The sequence below is a fragment of the Syngnathoides biaculeatus genome, chromosome 18 (genome assembly GCF_019802595.1).
Source record: "Syngnathoides biaculeatus isolate LvHL_M chromosome 18, ASM1980259v1, whole genome shotgun sequence".
NCBI classification, from domain to species: Eukaryota; Metazoa; Chordata; class Actinopteri; order Syngnathiformes; family Syngnathidae; genus Syngnathoides; species Syngnathoides biaculeatus.
In genome coordinates, this window is record NC_084657.1 from 12,250,709 (window position 1) to 12,267,244 (window position 16,536).

At 41.1% G+C, this 16,536-nt stretch overlaps 1 long non-coding RNA gene across 1 annotated transcript; it reads right to left on the reverse strand.

Moving 5' to 3' along the window:
* Positions 1-315: 315 nt before the first annotated feature.
* LOC133492107 (uncharacterized) lies at positions 316-9,077 on the reverse strand. The gene is made up of 3 exons (XR_009792556.1): positions 8,744-9,077; positions 1,104-1,176; positions 316-793 (listed from the first exon to the last, which is right to left on the reverse strand). It is a non-coding gene; the product is annotated as an uncharacterized LOC133492107 (long non-coding RNA).
* Positions 9,078-16,536: the final 7,459 nt, after the last annotated feature.

A 16,536-nucleotide genomic window follows, 5' to 3' on the forward strand; every position in this document is an offset into this window, starting at 1 on the left:
GATTTTTGTGGAGAAAAAATACAATACATTTACAGGGGGAAAAAAATATTTTTTGGGGGGGGCTTTATTCAGTCTTGCTATTTTGGCTAAAATCATCTGTGTGCTTGTTGCATATTGCAATCTTTCTTTCCTGCCCATTTGTCTTAAATGATGAAGACTACAGACAGACGAAGAACAGAAAAGTTGTCAGTGTGGATAAACTGTCAGCGATGGCGTCCCACAGGGCTCCATTCGAGGTCCACCGCTCTTCTCCTTTCACACGCTCCCATTAGAAACAATTTGATTAGTTCATGCGGATAAAACAGCTGAGAATTTTTTATTTTCAAAAAGCAGATTTTTGGTCAACGATTCTTATTTTTTTTTTTTTTACAAAACAAAATACGTAACATTTTTGGTAATAAAATGAATTAAAAAATGTTCAAAAGATGTTTCTCAGGAAAATACTATTAAAGACAATAACATCATTGTTTTTTTATATTTTTAAATCATTGGATTTTTTTACTTTACTTTTACAGGGGGGAAAAAATATTTTTTGGGGCGGCTTTATTCAGTCTTGCAATTTTGGCTAAGATCATCTGTGTGCTTGTGGCACATTGCAAAGCTTGGAGTAAAAATTGGAAATGTTCATTTTCATCTTCATATACAGCATTCACAAGTCGGTCTGCAGCCATTTTCCAACCGATGATTCAGGCGGGATGCGTTCGTGCGTCGTCACGCGCCGCTTCTCCCTCGTAAATGTCGGCGCCGTGCGCGGGCCAGCGTGAAGTCGTCCAGAGGTTGCCGCGTTTTTCACCTTCAGCGCACAAAAGTAAATGTTTAAGCCGTCCGCCGTAAACACACTTCAATCATCGCACCGACACGCACCTTGGCGGGAATTCTGGGAAATAAAAGCTCACAGCCGCACACGCACATTACAAAAAAAAAAAAATCTCCCTATGAGACATTTTATACGGCAAACCTGCATATGAAGTAGGCATAAAAAGTCTACACACCCCGGTTCAAATGCGAGATTTAGCTGATAAATTGTTTGCAACACTTTTCTGCATTTAATGTGAGCTTGCATAGCGCAAATGAGAAAAAAAAAAATGAAGAGGGCAAATTACCAGTTCAGGGTGTCGTCCTCCTTTAGCTGGGATAGGCTCCGGCACCCCCGCGGCCCTCGTGAGGATAAGCCCCCTGGAAAATGGACAAGAACGTGGAAATCAGAACAAACGGCGATGAAAAAAAAAATTGTCAAAATGTCAAAAGAGTAGAATGTTATTATCTTATCGGAATTCTCATTAGCTGGGCCGCCATCTTGAAAAAGTGCATGCGTGGGAAATGCTATCTTTTCCCGTTCATAATCAAAACAAAATGTCCGAAACTTCACAAAATTAGCCATCAAAAACATTCCTCCATTCGTCTTCTCCGAACACAAACAAATCATTAACGGGTTTGCGTGACCGCGAGGTTGCGTGCCGACGTCTCGTACGTTACACTAACCAGTGGCGAAATAAAAATATGGACAGGAAGTCGTATTTTGGGACAACATGAATTGATCTACGTACTTTTTCCGAAAAGAAGGAACTACAAACGTGATTCTCAAGGTGTAGCGCACTGACCCCCCAGTGGCTCGCCAAAGAATTCCTGAATCATGAATGCTCAATTGGTGTTAACTTTTCAAAATTTAGTACACTTTTTTTTTTTTTTTTTCATTTGTATTTAACTTTTAAGTAAAACTCAGTTTTCACCAGGTGGGCACTGCAATTTCCTCCCACATCCCAAAAACATCCAACATTTATTGGACGCGCAAAATTGCCCCTAGGTGTGATTGTGAATGTGATTGGTTGTTCGTTTCTATGTGCCCTGCGATTGGCTGGCAACCAGTTGAGGGTGTACCCCGCCTCCTGCCCGATGGCGGCTGGGATAGGCTCCAGCGTTGCATCCCACCCTCGTGAGGATAAGCAACTAAGAAAATGGAGGGATGAAGTTTTTTTTTCTTCAATTTTCTTATATTTGACTGCAGTGTTAATGTTCAAACTGTATAAAATTCAGTCGCATTTTTTTTGGTCCATGGTTTAAAACTTTTTGGACCAGTGCACCAGATGTTTCGGTTCCAGGCAGAAACGGTCAAAGTCTGAAGCTAAAAAGTCAGAATCTTACAAAAAATAAAATTCAGTTGTTATATAGATTTAAAAAAAAAATCACTTTTCAAGAGTAATGCTGTTTTTTTTTTCAAACTGTTGGAATCTTGTGAAGGAAATAAAAAAAATATATTTTTTGCTGGGGAAAGTCAGAATTTAAACTAGAAAAAAAAACCTCAGATGCAGACCAAAGCATTTTTTGAGAAGTTGTAAAAAAATATATATATTATTTTATGTGACATCTCCTTTGAAAATTAATATTTCCTAAATGTATAATTTCTTCATGAATTTTTTTAAATTCTATCAAACATTTCATCATTTTCATGAGAAAAAAAATCTAATGACCAGAAAAAAAAAATCTTCTTCCAAGAAAAAAAAAAGTTTGTTTTGGAAAAGTTTAAAATTTTAGGGTTGAAAAATCTCAAAAATATTTGTGGAGAAAAAGATTGTAGTGACATGAGGAAAAGATATTCCTTTTCATTCGAAAAATATTTTTTCTTTTTAAATTCTATCAAACATGTCATCATTTTCATGAGAAAAAAATGTAATGACCAGAAAAAAAAAATCTTCTTCCAAGAAAAAAAAAAAGTTTGTTTTGGAAAAGTTTAAAATTTTAGGGTGGAAAAATCGCAAAAATATTTTTGTGGAAAAGATTGTTTTCACTGGAAAAATTATTTTTCTTTTTAAATTCTATAAAACATTTCATCATTTTCATGAGAAAAAAATGTAATGACCAGGAAAAAAAATCTTCTTCCAAGAGAAAAAAAAAAGTTTGTTTTTTTGAAAAGTTTAGAATTTTAGGGTGGAAAAATCTCAAAAATATTTTTGCGGAAAAAGATTGTAGTGACATGAGGAAAAAGTTCTTCCTTTTCATTGGAAAAATATATATATTTTTTCATTCTTTTGCAAAAAAAAAAAAATCTTATTCCATTTGTATTTGATTCCTGTTGTCTTTTGCACGCTTTCATTTCATTAGGAAGCACCCCCCCAAATAAATAGGCAACCCCCACGTCCGCTCTCAGTATCTCTCAGCTGCGAGGAAGCTGCCGGGCTTCTTGGCTGGAGCCACGGTTCTGCCCCATCCATCATCCTTATCATGGGAGGGGGGTGCGGGGAGGGAGGAGGGAGGGAGGGGGGGCGGTCCTCTGGATGGATGGATGGATGGATAGATGGATGGATGAAGGTGAGGATGTGGGGGAAAGTTGGGGAAAAATTGCCAAAAAAAGGCCAGCAAAACAGTAATAGTGGAATGATGCTGTGTTGAGGATGAGGTGCGTTTTTTGTTTTGTTTTTGTCCCTGGGGTGGGAGGCCTGATAAGCACTGATACAAGCAATAACAACAGACACATCAAAGCCCCCCATTTAGATTTGCGGTCTTGCGAGTACCTGGTTATGACTCCAGACCAGGTTGGAACTTTTTTTTTTTCCTATTTTACAGCACTTTCAAATAAACAAGCTTTACACAGACGGAGAGCGAGAGAGTCGGAATGTACCAGATAAAAACAAGCATGGGGTAGTGAGGGTGGGGGGTGGGGGGAAGAGTTTATGGTTTAATGTTTGGGAGCCGTCACACGCGCTCCAGCGAGCGTTAAAGAGACTTTCACTCCTCGAGGCGCAACGCTCTTACTTTTTTGTGGCTTTAAATGGATGAAAGGGCGGCTTTCCTGAAGCCCCTGTTGGAATCTTTTTCAACAGCAAAAAAAAAGAAAAAAAAAGGAATAAATAAATGTCAAATATTGCATCTGTAATAATTTTATGCGAATCCCTCAGTGGAAAAGCAATGGATCAATAAAATAAAAAAATAATTGTAAAAAATATGCTCCATCAAACTTCCTTAAAAGTCCTTTCAGAATTCAAAGAATATTACCACTGCCCAAAAAAAGTTATAACAAAAAAATAAAATGAATGGAGAACAAAATTAATACAAAAAATTTTACAAGCAAGCAAAATTCCTTAAAATAAAAGACTATATAAAACATCTTTAAAATAATTCAACAAAAACATTACATCCAAACTGAAAAAAATCCTGAAAAATTGCAACCAAACTCAATTTTTAAAAAAATGAAATACAAGTTGTGTAAAAACAAAATGTAAACAGCTTATAGATTAAGTATACAAAATAATTCTTAATAAATTAATTAATAATGTACTGAAACAAAAAATTTTAAAATAGCTGATTGAACAAAACTATTGCAACTGCATTTAATTCCATAAAAATACAAATTCTAAAATCATGCTAATGCTAAGACTAGCACTAAATGCACAAGAGACATTTGTTCCCTCTGCTGCGCAGTAAAACTCACTTTTGTTATAACTTCGTGTCTTCAAATAAACATTGACGATTTTAGTGCGGGGGGGAGTTTTACAAGCATCTAAAGTCATGCTAAAGCTAACAAAACATGTGCTCAATTAAAATGTGCTTGTTTTAAAACATGATGTACAAGAATAAACATTTTGCATCTTCTAGTGCGACGTTTTTACAAGCATGAACTCGAGAAACGCCACAAATGCTAATGCTAACCTTTAAAAAAAGGTTTATGCCTTTTTTAAGTGTGTGATCACTTTTTTTTTGTTGCATTTCCGTTATTGCTAGTGGTTTTTTTTTTTCGTTTTTTTTTTTTTTACAAGCACTGTACACAAATCTGAACAGAACTCCATTTATAGTGTGATATAATTGCTGCTCGTGCTAACACACATCAGTAGCTCAGGTCTGAACAGCAACATTAGTGCTAATGCTAATGCTAATGATGCACTACTACTGGTTGCTTTGGATACAGAAGTGTTACCATTTTAGTGAGAAGTTACATCCGTTTTTTCCCCCAATTTATTGTCTTGTTGAATTAGCAGTAGCATCTGTTTGGACCGGGCTGTGTAAACATTTTATCTTACACAAGAATCGTAATTTGTTTTCCAAAATTTGACTTTTTTTTTTTTTGTTTGTTTAAAAGTGTTGACTGTTGCTTTGTCACTGACCCTCCTCCGCTTACTTGCGTGAAGTGCTTGTAAGAAGCTTAGTATGAATTAAAAATTACATTTCTGGACAAAATATTTACTGTTGCACAACATTAGCATCGTTGTTAACGCTACCCTTCAGATTTGTCTGCATGAGTTGTAAAAAAAAAAATGTGTATCATTATATGAAGGAAAATATTGATTTTATTGTTAACACCACAAGAAATCTTCCAATTTAGAACTCTATATTCAAGTTAGCTCCAGCCAGTCTCCATTATTAGATCGGTTAGCATCAACGCTAACAATAACGTTTTAAATGTAGTCTAAAATGAGGGATGCAGTGTTACCATAGCGACTAAATAGAGTCCCTATTCTCCTTACGACAAAGCCGGATGATAAGCGAGCACTTAGCTGAGGCTAATGTTGCTAACGAGCCCCCACCAGCCCGCCCCGGGCAAAACAGATGCGCCCGCATCATCGTCGGCAGACTCCGCGTCGACCGCCATAAAAGCAAAAAATCAAAAAACAAAACAAAACAGAGTGATCCGTCAAGATGAGGACGGATGGCCCCCGAAACGTAATAAAAGCGTCCCTGTCATGCGGCGCGGTCGTATTATCTTCATTAGCCACGAGCGCCGTGATAACATTAAAGGCAAAGCTTCCTTTGTGCGACGCGCATCTGCTCTACGCCACGCTAACTGCTCTTGGCGGGAGACAGAGACGCTTGCGGCAACCGTAAATGGACACACACGAAAAAAAGATTTGAGAAAGATATCGGTCAGAAAAAGAAGAAGAAGAAGGAGGAGGAAGAGATCTCCATCAAGGTATTACATGCTAATAGCGATAAGTGGCTAAAAGAGCCAAAGCGGCTTCTTTATTCCGAGTCAACACCATGTAAAGTTTTTTTTTTTATTTTATTAAATCAGAAAATAAAAACAATGGATCTTTTGAGGTTTGTTTTCATATGAAAAATAAAAAAATATATATGTATACATATATATACATTGCATCAAATTTTTGTTATTATACATTGATCAATCAACAGTGTCCCACAGAAAGCATGTATCCCTAAAAATCTGAATACATTTTACTACAATATCAAGGACCTGGCAAAAATGATCAAAAAAATGATCTTTTCACACAAAAAGCATGTACTACCATTCTTATTATGTTTTGTAAATGTTTGAATTAAAAAAATGAAGTTAAAGCTTATATAAAAAGTTACAAAGCAAGCTTCTCAGATATATTAGGATAATATATTAGTAGTTTATGTGTTGATTATCAAAAAAATTATCTTTTCACACAAAAAGCATGTACTAATATATTAGTAGTTTATGTGTTGACCAAAAATACAAGAAACTTTTTTTTTTCAAGAAAAAGCAGGTATCTCTTTTTTAAATTTGAATTTTTTTTCATTTTCTAACTGAAATCGCATTTTTTAAAAACTCATTTTTAAAATAAAAAATATGTTTGGTGGGTTATCCAGTCTAATAAAAAAGCATGAACCGGCAATTTTTGGTGAGAATTTTTTTTTTTTCATCACAGAATCTACTAAATGGTTTTTTTTTTTTTTTTTTTTTGAATGTCTATAAAAAAAAAAAAAAAAAAAAGGGCAGGTATCCCCAAAGCTTCAAAAGGGCGGGCGTATATATCACCGGGCTGGTTGCGTTGTCAAAAGGGCAAAAAGCGGCGGCCCGAGACGGTCGTGTCGGTAATTGGAAGCGTCTGGCGCTGCGTGTCAGGCCGCGGGCTCGCCAGCTCCCGTCTACACGTACACGCCGGATTCCGACCCGGGGCCTCGCTACGTCGCTACATCACGACCTGCCTACATCGCGACGCGAGCGCACGAGCGCCCCCGCTGTCAGGCCGCTGATCTATCGGCCGCCTCGGACCGTGGGAGAAGGGAGGGCTCGACGCGTGAGGGGGTGGTGTGGGGTCGGTGGGGGGAGACGCGCTTAAAAACGCCCGACCCAAGACAAACTACCGCTTGTCAGAGAGGATTTCTGGAGGGGCTTTAGCTCCCCTGATGTCCGAAATAGAATAAAGAACTTGCTACACTGTGTTACCCAACATTTGGTGTCCATTTGTTTGGATCTACAAGGGGGGGGGGGGGGGGGGGTCACCCATAGGAAATAATGGAAAGAAATAGACTCTTCTCTCTTAGCTTGTGCAAAATATAGCACGTAGCGCGATATTTTCCGAAATGTTTTATGATTGGAACAGTCTTTGTTACTATGACAACCAGGGCCAGAGCTAGGGTGTTGCGACCAAGCGCTCAGTTTTACCAATTTAGCAAATTGATTGATTTATTATTATTTATTTGCTTGGCGGCACGGTGGATCAGCTGGTATAGCGTTGGCCTCATACTTCTGAGGACACCGGTTCGATCCCGGCCCCGCCTGTGTGGCATTTGCATGTTCTCCCCGTGCCCGGCTGGGTTTTCTCCTGGTGGGCACTCCGATTTACCTCCCGCATCCCAAAAACATGCAACAATGGACACTGGACACTCTAAATTGCCCCAAGGTGTGATTGGGAATGTGGCTGTCTGTCTCTAGGTCCCCTGCGATTGGCTGGCAACCAAGTTCAGGGTGTGCCCCACCTCCTGCCTGTTGACAGCTGGGATATGCTCCAGCACTCCCTGCGACCCATGTGAGGATAAGCGGCAAAGAAAATGGCGGGATGGATGGATAATAGTGATCTGTGTTGCATTTCTAGGGGTAAATTCTTGGTCCCAAAATATTTCACTGCGACATTCTGTGACAAAATTGTGGTATTTTATGGAGGCAGAACGAGGCTTTGTGACAAAAATACACCCTCGAGAGGATAGGCGGCAAAGAAAATGGGGGGCTAGAGAGATAATTGCGATCTGTGTTGCATTTCTAGGGGTAAATTGTTGGTCCCAAAATATTTCACTGTGACATTCTTTGACAAAATTGTGGTATTTTATGGAGGCAAAACAAGGCTTTGTGACAAAAATACACCCTGGTGAGGACAAGCGGCAAAGAAAGAGGATGAATGGATATAATAAATGCAAGTAAATAAATCCATGCATCCATTTTCTTTGCCGCTTAACAACAACAACAGGCGGGAGGCAGGGTACGCCCAGAACTGGTTGCCAGCCAACATTTATGATCTATATTTTATTTAGCGAATTGACTCAATGTTTAGCTGACGCTTTTTATTCACCCCCCCCCCAAAAAAAACCCCAAAACATCAAGTAGCTGTTATTACGAGAGACTTCTGGATACTACGAGGCTCCATCTTGATCCCTCCATGTCCAAAACCTCAAATGACTCACACTTGCTCGAAGGCAGCGACGGCTAATTAAACCGTACGGCGAGATTGCAATCCAGTAAGCAGACGGCGCACCCGTTCACACGAGTATCTAGAATAAGGTGGGGGTCGGAAGGGGGGCGGGAAGGGGGGGGGGGGGTATCAAGGCCTTGGCCGAGGTCCCGAACGAGAGAGGTGGCGGTACCAGCGGCAAATAGTGACGTGGCCCATAAATCCTTCGCAGAAGAAGAAGAAGAGAAGCTAGCGTCCAGATGTGAAGCGGCGCTAGTGAAGGCGGGGGGGTGGGGGGGACAGATTTATGGTCCCCCCCCCACTTTCTTTAATGAGCTAACATCCTTTTGGCTCGTAAGACATTTAAAGAAATACAAACTCACTTCGCTTCTTCTTCCGCGTGCAACAACAACAACAACAACAAAATCTTCTTCTCCCGAAGCGGGACTCCCCCCGGGGAGGATGTCGGATCCCGACGATTTTTCTTTTCCTTACGTCAGCCGAGTAGCAGCTGCTGCTGCTGCTGCGGGAGACGGGGGGAAAAAAAGAGGAGTGGGGATTCGTTGAATGGGAAAATAAACAGAGTGAAGTGATATACAATAGCTAGCTCTTGAAAAATGCTGAGGAAAGTGCTTTTTGGCAAAAACGCTAACTGGGTAGTTTGAAAGTCAAAAGGCACAACGCTAAAGTCGAATTCTTACACGTTGGTTTCGGGTGTAAAGCCACACGACAGCGTCCTTTAGCTAACTTCCTGGTTCGCACAGGAAGTTGTAAAACTGCTTTTAATGGGAAGAAAATTACAGTATTTGTAGGTGTTAGCTAAAGGCTATTTCCTGGCTCAGAGACGACGACGTAATACATAACTCTCCCAATTTTTATTGATGGGCAGTGGAAGTGATTCAAAACGGTAAACACAGAAAATAACGCCTTCCAAAATCAATTTTTAAAATGTATGTTTGGGAAATAAAATGCGGTTCGAAGTACTTTTGGAAAGAAAGGTGGTGGAAATGCTAACAAGCTAGGATTTTTTTTTTTTTTAACTCTGTAGCAAGGGGAAAAGTGCACTTGTGATTCAAACAGCAAAAGCAGAAAATAAATTTGAACCAAATGAAAACTTCACCAAGCGGCATATTTGTCCTGGCTTGCTAGCAGGCTACTTCCTGGTTCGTAGTACAAGGGAACTACGGATTAGTTGTGTCATTGGGACTAAGACATGTTTGTTAGCTAGCTAGTTTGCGACTTCGAGGATAATGTAAAATGGTGGGACTTTACCATTAAAAAAAAAAATGGAAATCTGGGGTGGACATAATGGGTCCATTGTCACTCAAACCTAAAAATAGAAAAGGTTCTAACAAAAAGTTGATTAAAAAAAATGGAGCACCACGTTTATAGTTGATGGTTTAAGGCCACTTAGTTCCAGGTTTGGAAAATGACAGGACTGTACCAATTTTTATTCCGTTTGGTGGAATGGTTCAGTCATGACTGAAAACGTTGTCTTGACTTGCGCCTTCTTGAATCATCGAGGATGAAGTAAGACGGGAGTTTTACCATTTTTTATTTTGTTGGGAGGGGGGCAAATGTTTCCATTATGACTCAAGCGGCAAAAACAGAAACTAGCAAACTCGAGAAAAAGTCACATTTATGTTTGTCCAATTGTTTCTGGCTGAGATCCACACTCACTTGTACGATTCAGAAAGATTCACGGCTAACGTATCTTGGCATCATTTTCGTGCGCCGTTTGTCATGTAAATCGTTTTACGCATCCGTTTCATTTCCGCGACTTTTGGAACTCTGTGGATTTAAAGAGCGTCAACCTTATCCGGCGGCTAACATTATCGCTTTTAAAGCCGTGGCTATTAAAACTAAAAAAAAAAAAAAATCCCGAGGGGTGATTAGCATTAAAGTATAAAAGCCGAGGGCCTGCACTTATTTTGGATGGGCTCAAGCCGTGGACGGCCATTTATGAGCTGTTAACATGAATGAAAGAAGGTTTTAAAGGCGCAGGAGGTAACGGAGGATTTGTGTGGCAGGTCCTTGCCTGGAACTTGGACCGCTTTGAAATTGTCCCACCGTGAAGGGCGGCGGCCAGTGGGGGTGGGGGGTCCTTGACGACTCTCGCTCATTAGATAGCCTATCCGCTATCGGGACCCCTGTGTAAACATTTCACCGTAGAAGGTGGTCAGGGGGTACCCAAAGGTGTGTAAAAACTGAAGAGATTCAGGGGCTCGGCAGTGGATTGACAATTCCAAGAAGGACCGTGTTTACAAGCTGGATCCTAAGGGGAGGGTACACACTCAAGGTTAAGGTCCGACTCCTTTCAAGTCACATGAACCCTGCGAGACGAAGGGGGTAGGGGTCCCACGTGAAGGGGGGGGGCAGGCCGCAGTGGGAGTCCACTTCATTACCTGACGACCTCGCTAACCGTCTCCTCCGACGGCAACTTCCACGCGGGGAAACATTTCATGAATGGGAACATGGGGAGCGTTGTGAGGGATGGAGGAGTACCCGGGGTCAACCCCCCAGCAACTACCCCCAGCCCCCACAACCTGCCTCCAATGATGCCCAAGAGCAAAATGAGTTGATGTAGAAGATCCTGAAAAGAGAAAATCCATTTTTCGAACAAATGTGGCGAGCAGCGGGTTCCACGGGGTGGGCGCTGGGAGGGGGAGGGGCGGCAAGCGGTGGCCAGGTCGCCCCCCCCGTCCCCCCCGACTCTCCCGCCCCCCTCTTTCGTCACAACCCTCTGAGTATGGAAAAAGTTTTTTGTTAACGGGAATCTGGGAGAGGTGGTGGAGAACAGAGGGTACCCAAGAATGGGAACATTTCATGAATGGAAACCTGTTGGAGTTGGTTGGTGGGGGGGGGCTTTACCCAAAAGTGCGTTGGGGGTGGGCGGGTTTGTGGTGCTCGATAGCCACAGGAGTTGAAATCGAATTTCCACAGTCGTGATGTAATCAGCCCCGAATGTTGTGATCCACTAATGCCGGGGTGTCATTTATCGCAGGTTTGCGGTGGGGGCGGGGAGGGGTGGTGCCCCGATGACAAGTTTCCCACCTTATCCCAGCTGCTCGGAGCTGCCAGCTGATTTAGGACGAATCCCCCCCCCGCTGCACTCCTCCAGTCCCACCGCCGCCGCCGCCGCCGCCCCAGTATGTAAACCATGTGCGGCAGGAATGTATAAGCAAGCCGTAAAAATCGGATTCGGCGGCCAGACGTTCAAGACGGATTACGCCGTGCAACGGGGCGCTCTGCTGGTCCAGGTTAACATGGGGCTTCGTCAGAGGATTCGGGGGGGGGGGGGGGGGTACTTGTTTCTCAGATAATGTAGAGGATTGGGGGAGTGTAGGCACGGTACTTGTATGTTTAAAAAAAAAAAAAGACCAGAATGGGTTACAAATTGGATAATGTACAACCCTCACGAGGGAGGTGAAGAACGTCGGGCAGCTCACGTTCACGACATTTCTCAAATAAAACCTTACGTCCCGCCCTACCCCGCCCTAAAAACAAAACAAAAACATACCCTACAGAGAAAGGAAATTACTGGATAATCTGAACTTCTTCCCAAAATGGGTAGATTAAAACAAACATAGCTGTCATCCGCGATTTTATGCCGTTTTATTTTTATTTGTGTCTATTTGATGTCGTATTTTAAACTGAAGTACTCAAGTCTGACCGTCAGTATTCAAACATTCATTATTTTTAAAATTCGTCTCAAAGCCTTTACAAAAATACGTATTGTACTGTATTCATATTATTCATTGCTTAATCATTTGTTTTGTTGGTTATTCTTTTAATTTACTGTTCATTGTGTTGGAATTACATCTTGATTGAGAGATAGTAGATTATTTATAAGTGATTCTAATGGATGTTTTCATTTTTTTGTATTTTCTAAATCATGAATGCATTTATTGGTAACAATTGGATATTTAGATTTTTTTGTTTACCACTTACCACTGTTTACCACTACTACATTTTATTTTATTAATTAATGTATATTATGTATTCATCATTTATTTGGATGAATTATTTATAGTTTTATATTAGTTAGTTAGTTTTATATTCATATATTAAAATTTTCTTTCATTTCTGGTTTTACTTGTATTATTTACTTTGATTCAATTAATGTGCATTGTGTATGCATCATTTATTTGGATGAATTATTTTTATATGTTTTATATTCATATATTAAAATTTTCTTTCATTTCTGGTTTTACTTGTATTATTTACTTTGATTCAATGAATGTGCATTGTGTCATTATAATTATATATAATTTTAATAAGTGAAAATATTTCTAATTTAGTGCACTGAAAAAAATTGCTTTTTATTTCTGGTTTATTTTTAAGTGAATGTATGCAAATTATTTCACTTGAACAGATTTCTAACTATTTGTTCTTGATATTCTTTTTTTGGTTTAATATACAGTGGAGGATATGTAGAAGTGAGAGCGTGCGCTTTTGATGTATGATCAAATATGACTTTAAAGGCAACATTGGGGTGTAATAAAGGATGTGGTTTCTGCTCTGCGCCACGTCATTCCATTTATCTTCTTTTACTGGCAGCTTTCACCGTCCTCCCCAAGCGGGACGCTTTGCGGCTCGCACGAAACGAGACGAGCGCTGAAATATCAACCAAAAACAAAACAACAACAACAAAAAATAATAATAAAAAATGGCCCGCGAGCTGATGGCGATGAAAGCAGATACTTGGGCCCTCGAGATTCGGGAAACCCGAGCAGACGCAGGAAGAGGGCCCGAACGCTCATGCCGCTCAAATTTGCCTGATGGATTTTTGATTTTGATAAAGGAAGTGCTGTAAATGTTAACGTATCAAACGAAGCCCCTTGCGATGATGTCATGTGGGCGCAACATGGACAATGTTCCGTCTAAGATCATAATCTCCTTTTAATCACTTAAAGCTTCCCGACGAGCTCACTTTATTGTTTGATGTTTTTTTTCCAGAATTAAACGTCAATTTGGACACCAACATTTTGAAAAAAAAATATTAAATATTTAGTTACATTTTTTTAGGCTTTGTTGTCAAGATAAGCAGTTCATAAATCATCATGGAATTTGAGCAGTCCAGTTCAAATGTCAACGGTGTGGTTTTGTTTTTTTCCTGCTGAGTCATGTAATTCGTGTTTTGTTTTCAGATCCACTAGATGGCTAAAATAGTTTTAATAATACATGAAATGCTACCTATTTAAAATGTTACACGAATAAATCATACGCGCCACCCCCCCAAAATATAATATTGTTATATCATACATATTGCATTCACATTTTATTAAAATAAAAAAAATATTATTTATTTGAATTATGTAAACATGTGAAATAACTACTCTAAAGTGCCAAATTATTAATGTAAAATAAATAATATGACAGCGGTGACACGAGTGGTGCAGCTGTAGAGCGTTATCCTCACAGTTCTGAGGACCGGGGTTCAAATCCCGGCCTCGCCTGTGTGGAGTTTGCATGTTCTCACCGTGCCTGTGTGGGTTTTCTCCGGGTGGGCACTCCGGTTCCCTCCCACATCCCAAAAACATGCAACATTAATTAGACACTCGAAATTGCCCGTAGGTGTGATTGTGAGTGCGATTGGTTGTTCGTTTCTACGTGGCCTGCGATTGGGTGGCAACCAGGTCGGGGTGTACCCTGATGACAGCTGGGATAGGCTCCAGCACTCCCTGCGACCCTTGTGAGGATAAGCGGAAGGAAAATGGATGAATGGATAATTTCACAACCCGGCTATTTTTGACAATTTTACATAATGTTCCATAATAATGTCACTTTGTGTTGACCCTGCGGATGAAGAACGGGGATTTTTTTCCGCTCCCCCTGCCCCCACCCCCCCTGACATCATTCACCTGCACGTCACAGCTGGAAGAAATGTGCGCAGCCTTCCCGGCATCGCGGCCTCCGGTTCTTCCGAATCGGGACTTCGGTGCATTCAACTTGCCAACAAGGAAGCGCAGCTCCCTCGCATCCGAAAAAAGCCCAAATTAGCGCTTGGCACGCTCGCATCGCGCCGACGCCCCGGAGCTTTTTCGTGTAAAGATGGCGGCGTAAATTCGCATTTGTACGCTTATCATTCCACCTTGCGTGAAGACTGGACGCGATTTTGTGACTTTCATTCTTCGCATGGCATCTAATGCACAACTGAGGTCGTGTTCTAGAAGCCCTGCCATAAAAATAAAGCCCAAGGGGCAAAAAGTGGAGGGGGGGGGGGGGGGTTGTTGAAAGCGAAGATGGGGGGGAGGAGGTGGAGGAAGGCAACAGAGGAGGCGTCTGTTTTTCCTCAGCGGACAAACGGCCGAGCGGAGTCGACACGCGAAAGCCGGCGGAATGAGAAAATGGTGCGCAGGGTAGCGGTATCGCGCCTCCGACCGGCTCCCAGAATCCCGTGCAGCACACATTTACCCATTTGTGCACCGCTTTAGGTCCTGTCCACGCTGCTGACTGCTATTGCCGTCTTTTAGGAATCCCGTTATTATCGATTTCCCCTCCCTGAGTTAGTTGTCATTCGCAGCGGGCCATGCATCACGGAGCCTCCATTTACTTTAGCGTTGCCAAAGCCGACGCTTGCGGACTTTCGTTCACGTCGTTTATACTCGCGCGTGTCGCTCGCAGACGCAATCGCGCGGTCATTTCCCAGAAAATAGCCAGATGAATGTGCGCGTTTGAGGTTAGAAAACATGGCTAACTGATGTTTCTGACTTGCATTTACATTCAGATCTACTTGTGGAGGGTTAGGTGCTTGAGGATGAACCCATCCCTCTATTAGAGAGGGGTGGTGCACGGGCCCTCCGACTCAGAAACTCCCCAAAACAATAAAACCCCATCTAACAAAGCAAAATGGAACATTCCCCCCTTCCCACCAATTAATTAAACTTACCAAAATTAGTCATGTCCAATTCACCAAATTATGTGTGCCTACCTCCTACCTATTTAACTCTATTTAGAGTCCAACCAACCTCCAAATTTAGACATATTCAATTCTATAATTCATTAATTAAATAATCAATAAATTTACTAACAACCAAACCCCGCCATCCAATTGTTCCCAGCGAGTTAGCCCGTGCGCAACGTTTCGGCTATTGAAGCCTTCCTCAGGCGCTGCTTACTCTCCCGATTTGTGACGTTTGAAATAAAAAAAAATCAGACTAGTTCATCAATTTTAAACAAGCGACTATGCTTTTTAGAATTTGTATACGCCAATGTTCCAAATTATGCGTTCCACGCAACCTCCAGAATTGCATATTTTTATGACCAACCGCCAAATTATAAATAAGGATAGGGATTAGGATTAGGGAAAGGGGATCGGGAAAAAGGTAAGTGGACTCAGGGTAAGGATAGGATTTAGGGATAGGGGATCGGAAAAGGGTACTGTAGGTAGACATTAAGGTTGGGAGTTACGGTTTGGGAAAAGGGATCAGGATGCACGTAAGCAAAATTATGATTAAGGAAACTTTAGGGTAAAGGGTAGGGGGTCTATTTCTAGACAACCTTCAACCAAGGACTATGACCTAGTATACACTAAGCACTATCAACACAACACCAAGGAGTCCGAGTACTCCATCTCCTGGAATCCTGATACCCAAAGTACCGGTCCCAGGATCGGGAGTAATTTGCACGGTCCTATCCCCGACGTTCCCCATCATCCCTTCCACCTCTCCGCTCTTGACGGTTGTCTCGGCGACGACAAGGGTCTGCTACCCCTCATCTCTATCTCGGCCCATTTTTAATGTATTTATATTTTAAAGTAATTATTTATTCATTTGTAAATGAATTTTTGAATGTAAATTGTGTTTATAGTGATAAAGTAGTTTTTATAAGTATTTTAATCAAAAATGACTGTTTTTAGATTAAAAAAAAAAAAAATGAAAAAAAAAAAAAACCAACAATTTATATTGGAAAAAAACAACAAAAACTGAAAAAAAAATCAAAAATCGATCACTAATCAATAACTTGATCAATAACGATAAATAAATCAATAATCAATCAATCGCTGTGACCTGTCAATAACTACGTTTTGGCTCTCTGAGCCTTGCTCTGTTCGAACGGCACAGAGTCACCGCGCGGCAGGTTTAGATGTTGACGCTTCCGAGGCCAAGCTTCAACTGGGTTAGGGTTAGGTTTGGGGTACGGGTTCGGGTTAACCCTCCAAACCCAACAGTCG